The 12,255-nt window shown below is 37.2% G+C and overlaps 1 long non-coding RNA gene across 2 annotated transcripts in view; it reads right to left on the bottom strand.

The window, feature by feature from the left end:
- Positions 1 to 257: 257 nt before the first annotated feature.
- The window catches only part of LOC101683288, a 35,972-nt gene continuing 23,974 nt past the window's right edge, over positions 258 to 12,255 (bottom strand). For both annotated transcript variants that reach the window (XR_006602435.1, XR_199983.3), the window contains 2 exons: positions 6,085 to 6,260; positions 258 to 448 (listed from right to left, as the gene is read on the bottom strand). This is a non-coding gene — a long non-coding RNA (uncharacterized LOC101683288). The remainder of the gene's footprint in view (positions 449 to 6,084; positions 6,261 to 12,255) is intronic.

Genomic DNA, 12,255 nt, shown 5'->3' with positions numbered 1-12,255 from the left:
AGTCCTCGGGCCTCAGCTTCATCATTTTAAAATGGGACAATGGAACTAACTAGTTTGGAAGACTGCTTCTGGCTCTAGTGTCTAATAACTTACACAATGTCTGCCATGAAATGTTAAGTATTTGACCTCAAAATGATAGTAGGATAAATTAATCAACTTTGGGTTTCTTGATCAACCTTTCTGATGGCTCTTCACTTTTATTCCTGCAAAGCAATCTTTAAAAGCTTTTCAAACAAATGTTCATTACCTTATTAACTTGTCCATCTTTTAAGTCTCATGATTTATTAAATCCCATCAGTCTTAAAATACCCATAATTAAAATGTAATGATTCTCCCTGTGAGTCTCTAGAATCAGAGCACAGGATGTATAAAATTGCCACTTGGAAAGCTCTGTGAAACGCCAGCATCCTCTATGTCTGGAACTTCTTTATTTCAGAGTATGTTGGTGCTGGAATAGATTTAAAGAAACATAATAAGTTCTTCACAAAGGAATTATCAAATAACCTTTTTTTAAAGATTCACTTTCTTTAAAATATGCTACATTTGGGGGACACCTGGGTGGCTCAGTCGTTAAGCATCTACCTTAATCTCAGGTCATGAACCTGGGGTCCTAGGATCAAGCCCCAAGTTGGGCTCCCTATTCAGCAGGGGGTCTGTCCTCTTCCCCTCTCTCTATCCCCTGCTTACGTGTGCTCCCTCTCTTTCAAATAAATAAATAAATATTTTAAAAAATAAAGCATGCTACATTTTACAGCATAAAACTGAGATTTTTAAAACTCGGTAAAAAAATCTGTTTACAAAAAACAATGCTTCCAAATAACTTCATCAGTAATTTTTGAAAAAAATGAACACTTTCCACACATGCATTTCACCAAAATTACTTATATTACCTGTCTCTTGAAGTCATTTAATTTTAAAGGATGATGATTTGTTTATGAGACTAAAACTCTAATGTTTTTAAGAAAATGCAGCATCAGAGTGGAGAGGGTCTAAAAATAGATTTGTCATTAATTAGCCACGTTATCATTTGATAAAATCATTCTAGTGCAAAATATCATAGGAAACCTAAAGATCCAAGAGGTATTAATGCCCCTCTTGCCACATACACTAACCATTATCCTACAATTTATTAAAGCATTGTGTATGTGTGTGTGTGTGTATACAATGTACTATATACAGAATACTTGGAACAATTAGACTAAGTGAAAAAAACTGATTGTTTATACTGATGAGTCTAACCCAGTGAGTGTTTTTAGAAAATGTCAGAATTTAGCAAATGCAGTTTCTGTTATCCAGGAAATTCACATATAGCAATGCCCTGTTCCAACGCCACATTTAGTGCCAATCCCACACAAGTAACACAGGAAAAAAAGATATTTTTGCATTACTTTCTTTAAATTTCAAGGAAAGTATCTTAATTTTCATCATTGTGGTTTGGTGATTACATGGCTTTTGATGAAATTATTGACATTAAACAGTCATCAGAAGTTATTATCAACAGTTATAAGCCAATAAGCTAAGCAACCTAGATGAAATGGATACATTCCTGGAAAACTATAAACTTCCAAAATTGAACCAGAAAGAAACTGACAACATGAATAGACCGATATTTGGTCTCTCATTGAGATTGAAGCAGTGATCAAAAACCTCCCAAAAAACAAGAGCCCAGGACCTGATGGATTCCCTGCAGAATTCTACCAAACTTTCAAAGAAGAAATAACACTTATTCTCCTTCAAAAAATTGAAGCAGAAGGAAAACTTCCAGACTCTTTTATGAAGCCAGCATTACCCTGATCCCCAAACCAGGCAAAGACCCCACCAAAAAAGGAGAATTTCAGACCAATATCACTGATGAAATTGGATGCTAAGATTCTCAACAAGATCCTAGCAAACAGGACCCAGCAGCACATTAAAAAGATTATCCACCATGACCAGGTGGGATTCATCCCTGGGCTACAAGGATGGTTCAACATTCACAAATCAATCAATGTGATAGAACAAATCAATAAGAGAAGAGAGAAGAACCACATGGTCCTCTCAATTGATGCAGAAAAAGCATTTGACAAAATCCAGCATCTGTTCCTGATTAAAACGCTTCAAAGTATAGGGATAGAGGGCACATTCCTGAACTTCATCAAATATATCTATGAAAGACCCACAGCAAATATCATCCTCTATCTGATATGTCGTTTGCAAATATCTTCTCCCATTCTGTCAGTTGTCTTTTGATTTTGTTAACTGTTTCCTTTGCTGTGCAAAAGCTTTTCATCTTGATGAAATCCCAATAGTTCATTTTTGCCCTTGCCTCCCTTGCCTTTGGCGTTGTTCCTAGGAAGATGTTGCTGCGGCTGAGGTCGAAGAGATTGCTGCCTGTGTTCTCCTCAAGGATTTTGATGGATTCCTTTCGCACATTGAGGTCCTTCATCAATTTTGAGTCTATTTTTGTGTGTGGTGTAAGGAAATGGTCCAATTTCATTTTTCTACATGTGGCTGTCCAATTTTCCCAGCACCATTTATTGAAGAGGCTGTCTTTTTTCCACTGGACATTCTTTCCTGCTTTGTCGAAGATGAGTTGACCATAGAGTTGAGGGTCTATTTCTGGGCTCTCTATTCTGTTCCATTGATCTATGTGTCTGTTTTTGTGCCAGTACCATGCTGTCTTGATGATGACAGCTTTGTAATAGAGCTTGAAGTCCGGAATTGTGATGCCACCAACGTTGGCTTTCTTTTTCAATATCCCTTTGGCTATTCGAGGTCTTTTCTGGTTCCATATAAATTTTAGAATTATTTGTTCCATTTCTTTGAAAAAGATGGATGGTACTTTGATAGGAATTGCATTAAATGTGTAGATTGCTTTAGGTAGCATAGACATTTTCACAATATTTATTCTTCCAATCCAGGAGCATGGAACATTTTTCCATTTCTTTGTGTCTTCCTCAATTTCTTTCATGAGTACTTTATAGTTTTCTGAGTATAGATTCTGTGTCTCTTTGGTTAGGTTTATTCCTAGGTATCTTATGGTTTTGGGTGCAATTGTAAATGGGATTGACTCCTTAATTTCCCTTTCTTCTGTCTTGCTGTTGGTGTAGAGAAATGCAACTGATTTCTGTGCATTGATTTTATATCCTGACACTTTACTGAATTCCTGTATAAGTTCTAGCAGTTTTGGAGTGGAGTCTTTTGGGTTTTCCACATATAGTATCATATCATCTGCGAAGCGTGATAATTTGACTTCTTCTTTGCCGATTTGGATGCCTTTAATTTCCTTCTGTTGTCTGATTGCTGAGGCTAGGACCTCTAGTACGATGTTGAATAGCAGTGGTGATAATGGACATCCCTGCCGTGTTCCTGACCTTAGTGGAAAAGCTTTCAGTTTTTCTCCATTGAGAATGATATTTGCTGTGGGTTTTTCATCGATGGCTTTGATGATATTGAGGTATGTGCCCTCTATCCCTACACTTTGAAGAGTTTTGATCAGGAAGGGATGCTGTACTTTGTCAAATGCTTTTTCAGCATCTATTGAGAGTATCATATGATTCTTGTTCTTTCTTTTATTGATGTGTTGTATCACATTGACTGATTTGCGGATGTTGAACCAACCTTGCAGCCCTGGAATAAATCCCACTTGGTCATGGTTAATAATCTTTTTAATGTACTGTTGAATCCTATTGGCTAGTATTTTGTTGAGTATTTTCGCATCTGTGTTCATCAAGGATATTGGTCTATAGCTCTCTTTTTTGGTGGGATCCTTGTCTGGTTTTGGGATCAAGGTGATGCTGGCCTCATAAAATGAGTTTGGAAGTTTTTCTTCCATTTCTATTTTTTGGAACAGTTTTTGGAGAATAGGAATTAGTTCTTCTTTAAATGTTTGGTAGAATTCGCCCGGGAAGCCATCTGGCCCTGGGCTTTTGTTTGTTTGGAGATTTTTAATGACTGTTTCAATCTCCTTATTGGTTATGGGTCTGTTCAGGCTTTCTATTTCCTCCTGGTTCAGTTGTGGTAGTTTATATGTTTCTAGGAATGCATCCATTACTCGGCATCAGGGAAATACAAATCAAAACCACAATGCGATATCACCTCACACCAGTCAGAATGGCTAAAATCAACAAGTCAGGAAATGACAGATGCTGGCGAGGATGCGGAGAAAGGGGAACCCTCCTACACTGTTGGTGGGAATGCAAGCTGGTGCAACCTCTCTGGAAAACAGCATGGAGGTTCCTCAAAATGTTGAAAATAGAACTGCCCTATGACCCAGTAATTGCACTATTGGGTATTTACCCTAAAGATACAAACATAGTGATCCAAAGGGACACGTGTACCCGAATGTTTATAGCAGCAATGTCCACAATAGCCAGACTATGGAAAGAACCTAGATGTCCATCAACAGATGAATGGATCAAGAAGACGTGGTATATATACACAATGGAATACTATGCAGCCATCAAAAGAAATGAAATCTTGCCATTTGCGACAACATGGATGGAACTAGAGCGTATCATGCTTAGCGAAATAAGTCAAGCGGAGAAAGACAACTATCATATGATCTCCCTGATATGAGGAAGTGGTGATGCAACATGGGGGCTTAAGTGGGTACGAGAAGAATAAATGAAAGAAAATGGGATTGGGAGGGAGACAAACCATAAGTGACTCTTAATCTCACAAAACAAACTGAGGGTTGCTGGGGGGAGGGGGTTTGGGAGAAGGGGGTGGGATTATGGACATTGGGGAGGGTATGTCCTTTGGTGAGTGCTGTGAAGTGTGTAAACCTGGTGATTCACAGACCTGTACCCCTGGGGATAAAAATATATGTTTATAAAAAATAAAAAATTATATAAAATGAAAAAAAAAATCATCCTCAATGGGAAAAAGCTCACAGCCTTCCCATTGAGAACAGGAACACGACAAGGATGCCCACTCTCACCACTCTTGTTCAGCATAGTATTAGAAGTCCTAGCAACAGAAATCAGACAACAAAGAGCCATAAAAGGTTTCCAAATGGGCAATGAGAAGTCAAACTCTCTCTCTTCACAGATGACATGATTCTTTATATGAAAAACCCAAAAGACTCCACCCCCCAATACTAGAACTCATACAGCAACGTGGCAGGATACAAAGTCAATGTACAGAAATCAGTGGCTTTCTTATACACTAACAATGAAAATACAGAAAGGGAAATGACAGAATCTATTCCATTTACTCTAGCACCAAGAACCATAAGATACCTGGGAATAAACTTAACCAAAGAGGTAAAGGAACTATACTCGAGGAACTACAGAACACTCATGAAAGAAACTGAAGAAGACACAAAAAGATGGAAGACCATTCCATGCTCTTGGATCGGAAGAATAAACGTGGTCAAAATGTCTATACTGCCTAGAGCAATCTATACTTTTAATGCCATTCCAATCAAAATTCCACTGGTATTTTTCAAAGAGCTGGAACATATAATCCTAACATTTGTATGGAATCAGAAGAGACCCCGAATCACTAAGGAAATGTTGAAAAACAAAAATAAAACTGGGGGCATCACATTACCTGATTTCAAGCTTTACTACAAAGCTGTGATCACCAAGACAGCATGGTACTAGCATAAAAACAGACACATAGACCAGTGGAACAGAGTAGAGAACCCAGATATGGACCCTTAACTCTATGGGCAAATAATCTTCTACAAAACAGGAAAAAATATCCAGTTGACTTTTAAGATCTAATCAGAAATTCAATCTGTAGAAAATTATTTTTTTGTAGGAAATTCTTCTAAGGAAATAATCCCAGATGTCTGCAAATACTAATATATAATGGTATATACCTCTTATTATGTATAATTTGAATTTTTTAGGTAGCCTACATATTAAACAGTAAGTATTGACAGACTGATGTAGAACAAGATTCAATGACATTCATACCATGTATTGCTGTGTAAAAAAATTTGTCTCAAATTTTTAGTAAGGATGGTCACCAATAAAAGGTGTCCAGAAAAGAATGTTTAAGGCAATAAGCAAATTAAAAGAATATGAACAGTACTACTCCATTGTTTTTTTCAAACCTCTTGTAAAATAAACACACAGCAAGATGTTCTCATACCTTATTTGTGTTGTCCTATTGTGCCTTATCAGTTTGAATATTCCTCTTCCATAGATCTGATCATATTATTCAGTTGGTCTCTCCTTTCACCAAGACAGGTCAAGCAGTTCAAACACATTATCTGGCTATGACAGAAGTGCAGGTTTCTGTTTTAGTTTCGGTATTTTTTTATAGTCCTATAGGAAAACAAAGTCAACTTCAAAGAGATTGAAGAAATTGAGGTCACATACCTCTCCCTTGATCAGTCCTCTCTTTCTCAAACTGCCCATTGATATTTAAGATCTCAAGTACTCTACTTCAGAAGATCAAACTAAAACAAGGGCATCCTTGCAGGCTCAGTGCCAACTAATTTGGAAGAGATTATAACTCAGGTCAGAAAAAGGCAGGACCAAAGAACACTTCTATTTATCAAGAGTCACGGATTCATGTTATTTAAAGCTAATTATACTGCTTCCCTTTCTTGTCCCTAGTATTTCTGAACAAAGGAAATTAAAACACAAGTAATGTCTATAAAAGGGGAAAAAGCATTAAAGAGTGCCATCGTATAACTTTCCATTATATGGAAAGGGGAATGCTGCTTGTGGGGCTGCTCACAACACTGAAACAGCTGGTTGAGGAAGACTTGGACTTATCTACGTCAGTTTTTTCAACTCTTCCATGGAAATAAAACTGCCAGTTGCATAGAATTATGGTAAACCATAAATGAGCAAATGAGTCTGTAGCACTTAACAAAACATAGAAGAGAGCAAACACAGGACTGGTAGGTAACACCAGCTGTAATTGGCATGATGTTGTTAAAGGAATGGTAGTCATTCTAGTATTGTTTACTGTGGTCATGGCACTGATAGTTCATGGACGTAGAAGTGGAGGTTAAAGGCACAGCACCAGGAAGAGACCTAATGGGAGTTTGTTATCAGTAATTATATACTGATTAGGTAGACATTCCTGAAAACCAAGAAGGGACCTGTCAAGTACCCATACTCACATCAGAATTTACGTTTTAACAAGAAACTCGGGTGATTTGAACATATACATTAAAATCCAGGAATCTCTACCCCAGATAACTGTTTCAAATGGGCTGCAGATGCTTAATGTCCTTTGACTATTCCTGTTTACCTGCCTAACTTCTAACATTAGGAAGCTTTAAGTGTCAGCCTTCAGACACGTTCTCAATCTGCACTCAACATCTTAGTTTAGATCATCCCTTTGAACTCTTTGTAGAACTGCAATGACCAAATATATGTCTCCAGTCATGTTCTGTCAATACATTTCAGATGTTTGCATTCAGTTGTCTTCTACTATATCCCCACTGAGATGTCTAACTGGTACCTAAAATTAAACATCTATAAAAGAGAATTCTTGACCCTCTGCCCATCCCTCCCAGCCATCAGTCTGGTTCCTCCCACCATATTCTCTATCTCCATAAAGTAACTATATTCTTCAAGTTGTTCAGACCAAAATCTTGTGATCCTGATTTCATTTTTTGTGCATGTGGGCACACGTGCCTTCTATCTATTTCACCAAAAACTCTAATTGACTGTGTTTTCAACAACATCCAAAACCTGACCATTTCTCACTTGCTCCACCACTCCCATCCTAGTTAAAATCATCACTGTCCTTCACGTGAATTATATTGAAAGCCTCCTATTTGGTCTTCTCTCTTCTCCCTTGGTCCCCTCTATGGCATATCCATTCACACTATCGGTAGAGTAATGCTTTTGAAACAGGTCAAATCATGTTACTTCTCTGCTCAGAATTTTTAGATCGGTTCTCATCCTCACTCAGAAGAGAATCCAATTTTTTCATGGCCTAAAACCTCCTATATACTCTGGCTTCAGCTTCATTTTCCGCTTTTTTCCCCTACAATTTCCCTTGCTCAATTCTTCCCAGTCACATATCACTGTTTACCTTGAACATGCCAAACACACTCTCAACCCAAGGACTTTGATACCTGCTCTTCTTTCTGCGTGGAATGTTCTTCCCTTCCTAACTATATGACCAGCCTCTCCATTTCCTTCAAGTGTCCTAATAAAGGCCTTCCCTAAACACACACACATATCCCTACTCTATCATTTTCCCTATTCTTTTCTTTCGTAAGCTCCAAATTTGCTTCTCATAATACTTATCACTACCTGAGATTATGTGTGAATAAGTATGCTTCCATAGGTATTATTGTTCTTAACACACACTAAGCACTCAGTAAACATTTGTTTTGTAAAATAATGAATAAATAAATTATTGGACCTAATCATGGAATTCTTGGGGAAATGTCAATAACATTTTTAAATAAAATACTATAATTTTATTTTTTATTTTAAACATAATAAATTATTATTTTATGAATTTTAGAAAATACAGATGTGATACATGTTTAGGAAATGAGCTGCAGATGCTCAATGCCCTATCATTTAGATAAAACAGTTATAAGCATTTTGACATGTTTTGTTCTCCTCCATTTTATTGGAAAAATATATGTGTGTATATACACTAAACTGAGGTATTTATATGTCAAATATTCTATCCTGCTTTCCTTGACACATTATATCATAAGAATTTTATATAAAACTGATGTAATAGCCATATAATTATTCTGCCTCATAAGCATATTATTTATTTAGTAATTATCTTATCATTAGACATCAAGCTAGCTATTTCCAAGTTTTTGCTATTTTAAAAATCTCCAAGAAAACTTGTTGGACATAAATATTTACCCGTCTCTAGTTATTTATTTAAGATAAAGAACAATAGGTTGAATTACTGGGTTATTTGAAAGGAATTATTTGAAAGACTCCTGCTGTATATAATCAAATTAACCTTCATAAAATTTGTGTTAATCAACATTCCTATAAGAGGAATCAGAGAACTTAGACCTCATCACATCCCTGATAGTCCCAAATCCTTAGTCACTTAAAAAAATTGTCAATCATATAGATTGAAAATGCTATCTCATTTTAATAAGAATATTTTTATCAGTAATGAGGTTGGTTAGTTGTCCTCATCTTTTGTGACCAATTCTACAGCATATGCTCTGCCCAACACTCCTGGTTCAGGTAAAGCCTCTCTTCCAGAAGCATGAATCCTGCCTCTGCAGTAAGAAAGAAATCACTTCAATTTTATTCATTAGAACTGGCCTCTTGCCAGGCAACCTGTCATCATTCTTTTTCAAACGTTGACCTGACCCAGTGCTGTCTTGCAATTGATCCAGTCAACACCTAATTAAGGGGGTGTCTATTGATGGTAAATAAGCCACACTGTAATTTATAATGATTTTGTTTCAAGAATTGTTTACCTATTGGGAAATGAGACTTCTTCTCTGAGAATTCAAACAGTGTCTCTATCAGAATCTCCAAATCAACCCAAATGGATATACCACAAGAATTTTATGTCCCAGATTTCCCTGAGGCAACAGACCAAAAGCACAATTTATGCATAGACATAATAAACAGTTACTTGTTTCAATGTGATTTGCAGGCCACTGTTAAATCTTTCCTAGCCAAGATAATTTATTTAACTTACCTTCCACAGTGTCTTAAATTTTACCATTATAGAGACCCTCTGGCTAATGAATTTCAATGCTTTCAGGTGTGAATTTATGATACTCAGAACTAGCATTAACACATGAGGCTCTTTTTAACTCACTATCAGCCTAGGCCTTTTTAATCCATCTCTGAAGGAAATGTGTAGCTGAAGAAATTGTGGGCTATAAGCAAAGTTATGTCAGAATATAAATCATTGTTCTGGGAAAGAAAAAGGGTTTTAGTTGAGATTCCAAAGTCGGAGATAAGAAATTGGAAGGATACTCTGAGACTGATAATGCATTGAGAAATAAATTAGTAGTTCTATATAGAAATATTCTATGTTTAAAGAGTGAGAAATAATATCGTCATAGGTGAAAACTTCCATCATGGGGAGAGGACTAGGAGATAGCACTGCAGGTACTCTGTGTTTGACTAGGCTGGTCCATGATTCCCAGACTCCAGCTTGCATTAGAATTTCCTGGAAGGTGTGTCAAAATGAATTGCTGGGCTCCAGCCCCAGAGTTTCTGACTCAGCTGGTCTGAGTGTGGCTTGAGTATTTGTATTTCTAACAAACTCCCTGGTGGTGCTGATGTTACTAGCTAGGGACCTTGAGAACTATTGGCTTGAATGTTGGGTACCATCCCCTTACTGTTGGACTGTAGGAACCTAGAAAGAAAACACTGGATTTGAGAAGTCTATTATCTTTAACTCTCTGCTGAAGAGTAAACACATTCAAAGTGTTTTTAGGCCCATACAGCATAAAGCCTCATATCATACAGTTCTGTTATACCATGAGGAGCTCTTATTAAAGAAACTCTACTGAAATTCTTAGAGTAGGATTGTCAGATTTACCAAAAGAAAATTATATATAAATAAAGATACACATATATGCATGCATATGCATATAAGTTTAGAAATATGCATGTATGCCTCAATTAAATTTAAGTTTAATATAAACAATAATATTTGGGGGTTATAAGCATGTTCTGTGCAATATGGTTCTGAAATTCAAATTTACTAGAAATTCTATATTTTATCTACCAATCCTATCTCTGAAAAACCAATGTCGGAAAGCTTCTAGAAGAGGGAAGTCCAATAATTCCATCTCCTAAACCAAAGATATAGAAAGAATTTTAAAGATGACTTCAGAAACACCATAGGACTGCTTATGAGTGCTTTGAATTAGTGGTCCAGCTCCCAAGTGGATGGTGCTTGGTCCTGGGTAGCAGGTTGCAGAAGTAGTAAGCAGTGGCAGAAGGCCCAGAACTTACTAGAAAGCCACGAAAACCTGAAGTGGGTGGTACTGAATCTGTGCCCTCTCTCCCCCGCCAGCCCTCCATTCTATCACTTTGAGCTTGTTCTGCAATCGTCTTAGTCAATTCAAACAGAGGATAAAGGAATGGTGGGCAACGGAAAACGCCATCTTGGTGAGACTCTATTAGTCCACAACAATAAGGAAAATTCTAGGTACTTTTAAAAATTGAGTTTAATGTAAGACTTTGGCTTAATGGAGATGAAAGAGTCAGAAGAGCAACAAAGGAAGGTAGATTTATCACCAAATTTGTAACTGAAGGTGGCTACTACCTCCCTCAGGGCTAAAGAAACAAAGGTATGTCACCACCCAGAACACATGACCACTGCCCCCTGGAAAGGCCGTGGTCAGATCTGAGCTGACTCGTCCTGAACCAAGGCACACACCTGCCAGTAACCAATGCTAGCATCTCCACTGTTTCTGCCAGTGGTACCACTGCCACGTTAGAAAGCACTGCCAGGAAGTAGGAAAAGATGGCTCTCCCGCTCTCCTGCCTTGTAATCTCACTCCAGTACGTCCCATTGGCTGAACATGACAGGAAGCCAGCTGGCAAGGGGGTTTGGAGAGACATGTTTTATAGTCTTCCAGCCCTGGTAGGCAAGGGAAAATTATAAAAGTGTTCATACGGAGCTGAGAGAATACAGATACCATTTGGCACAGTCCATTCCTGGCGATTCGTTTCCATACCCACCATGCCTCCCATAATTGCACTTCTTAACAACAACCTTAATGACATCAGTTTTCTGCACAGCAAAAAGCAGTTAACCCCCATAAGTATACTTGTTTCCCCAAAAAGACCATACATGAGGTCAAATAAGTGAGTGGATACTATTAATTCTATTTCTAAGTTACTTATAAGCCCAGTAGATATACTGTTACCTAAAGAACAAATGGAAATGCTTCCTGCATAATATAGTAGCAAAGGGGGAGAGGAAAAAATGAAAAATATATAAAATATGCATATAGGAAAACATGAGTAGTCACTACAGACCTCGTTTCTGTAACTATCTATGAGAACATAGTTGATATTTATAATTTCCTTTAATTGATGACTTATGTCATATTCTCTTTGCCAATATTCCAACTTGTTTCGTGTTCTTTGTCTGGTGTTTGACCTAAATATTTATTTTTGAATATTCTGGTTATTTATGGGCTCTGCTTTTATTGGATTTCTGTAATCTTTCATTAATGTTTACTTACTGTGCATGGAAGTACTAAGAAGCACCCCAGAGAATCCCTTGGGTTTCTTAGTTTTCCCTGCCTCTAATAGCAACTATTTTATTTCCACTGGATAACAGAATAAATAAACCCCCGCCTGTACAGTAATCCCATTATTTGCC

The sequence above is a fragment of the Mustela putorius genome, unplaced genomic scaffold, assembly GCF_011764305.1.
Source record: "Mustela putorius furo isolate JIRA1106 unplaced genomic scaffold, ASM1176430v1.1 tig00003867_pilon_pilon_pilon, whole genome shotgun sequence".
NCBI lineage: Eukaryota > Metazoa > Chordata > Mammalia > Carnivora > Mustelidae > Mustela > Mustela putorius.
Note: the sequence above shows the minus strand (reverse complement) of the source record. Positions and strands in the feature narration are given on the sequence as shown.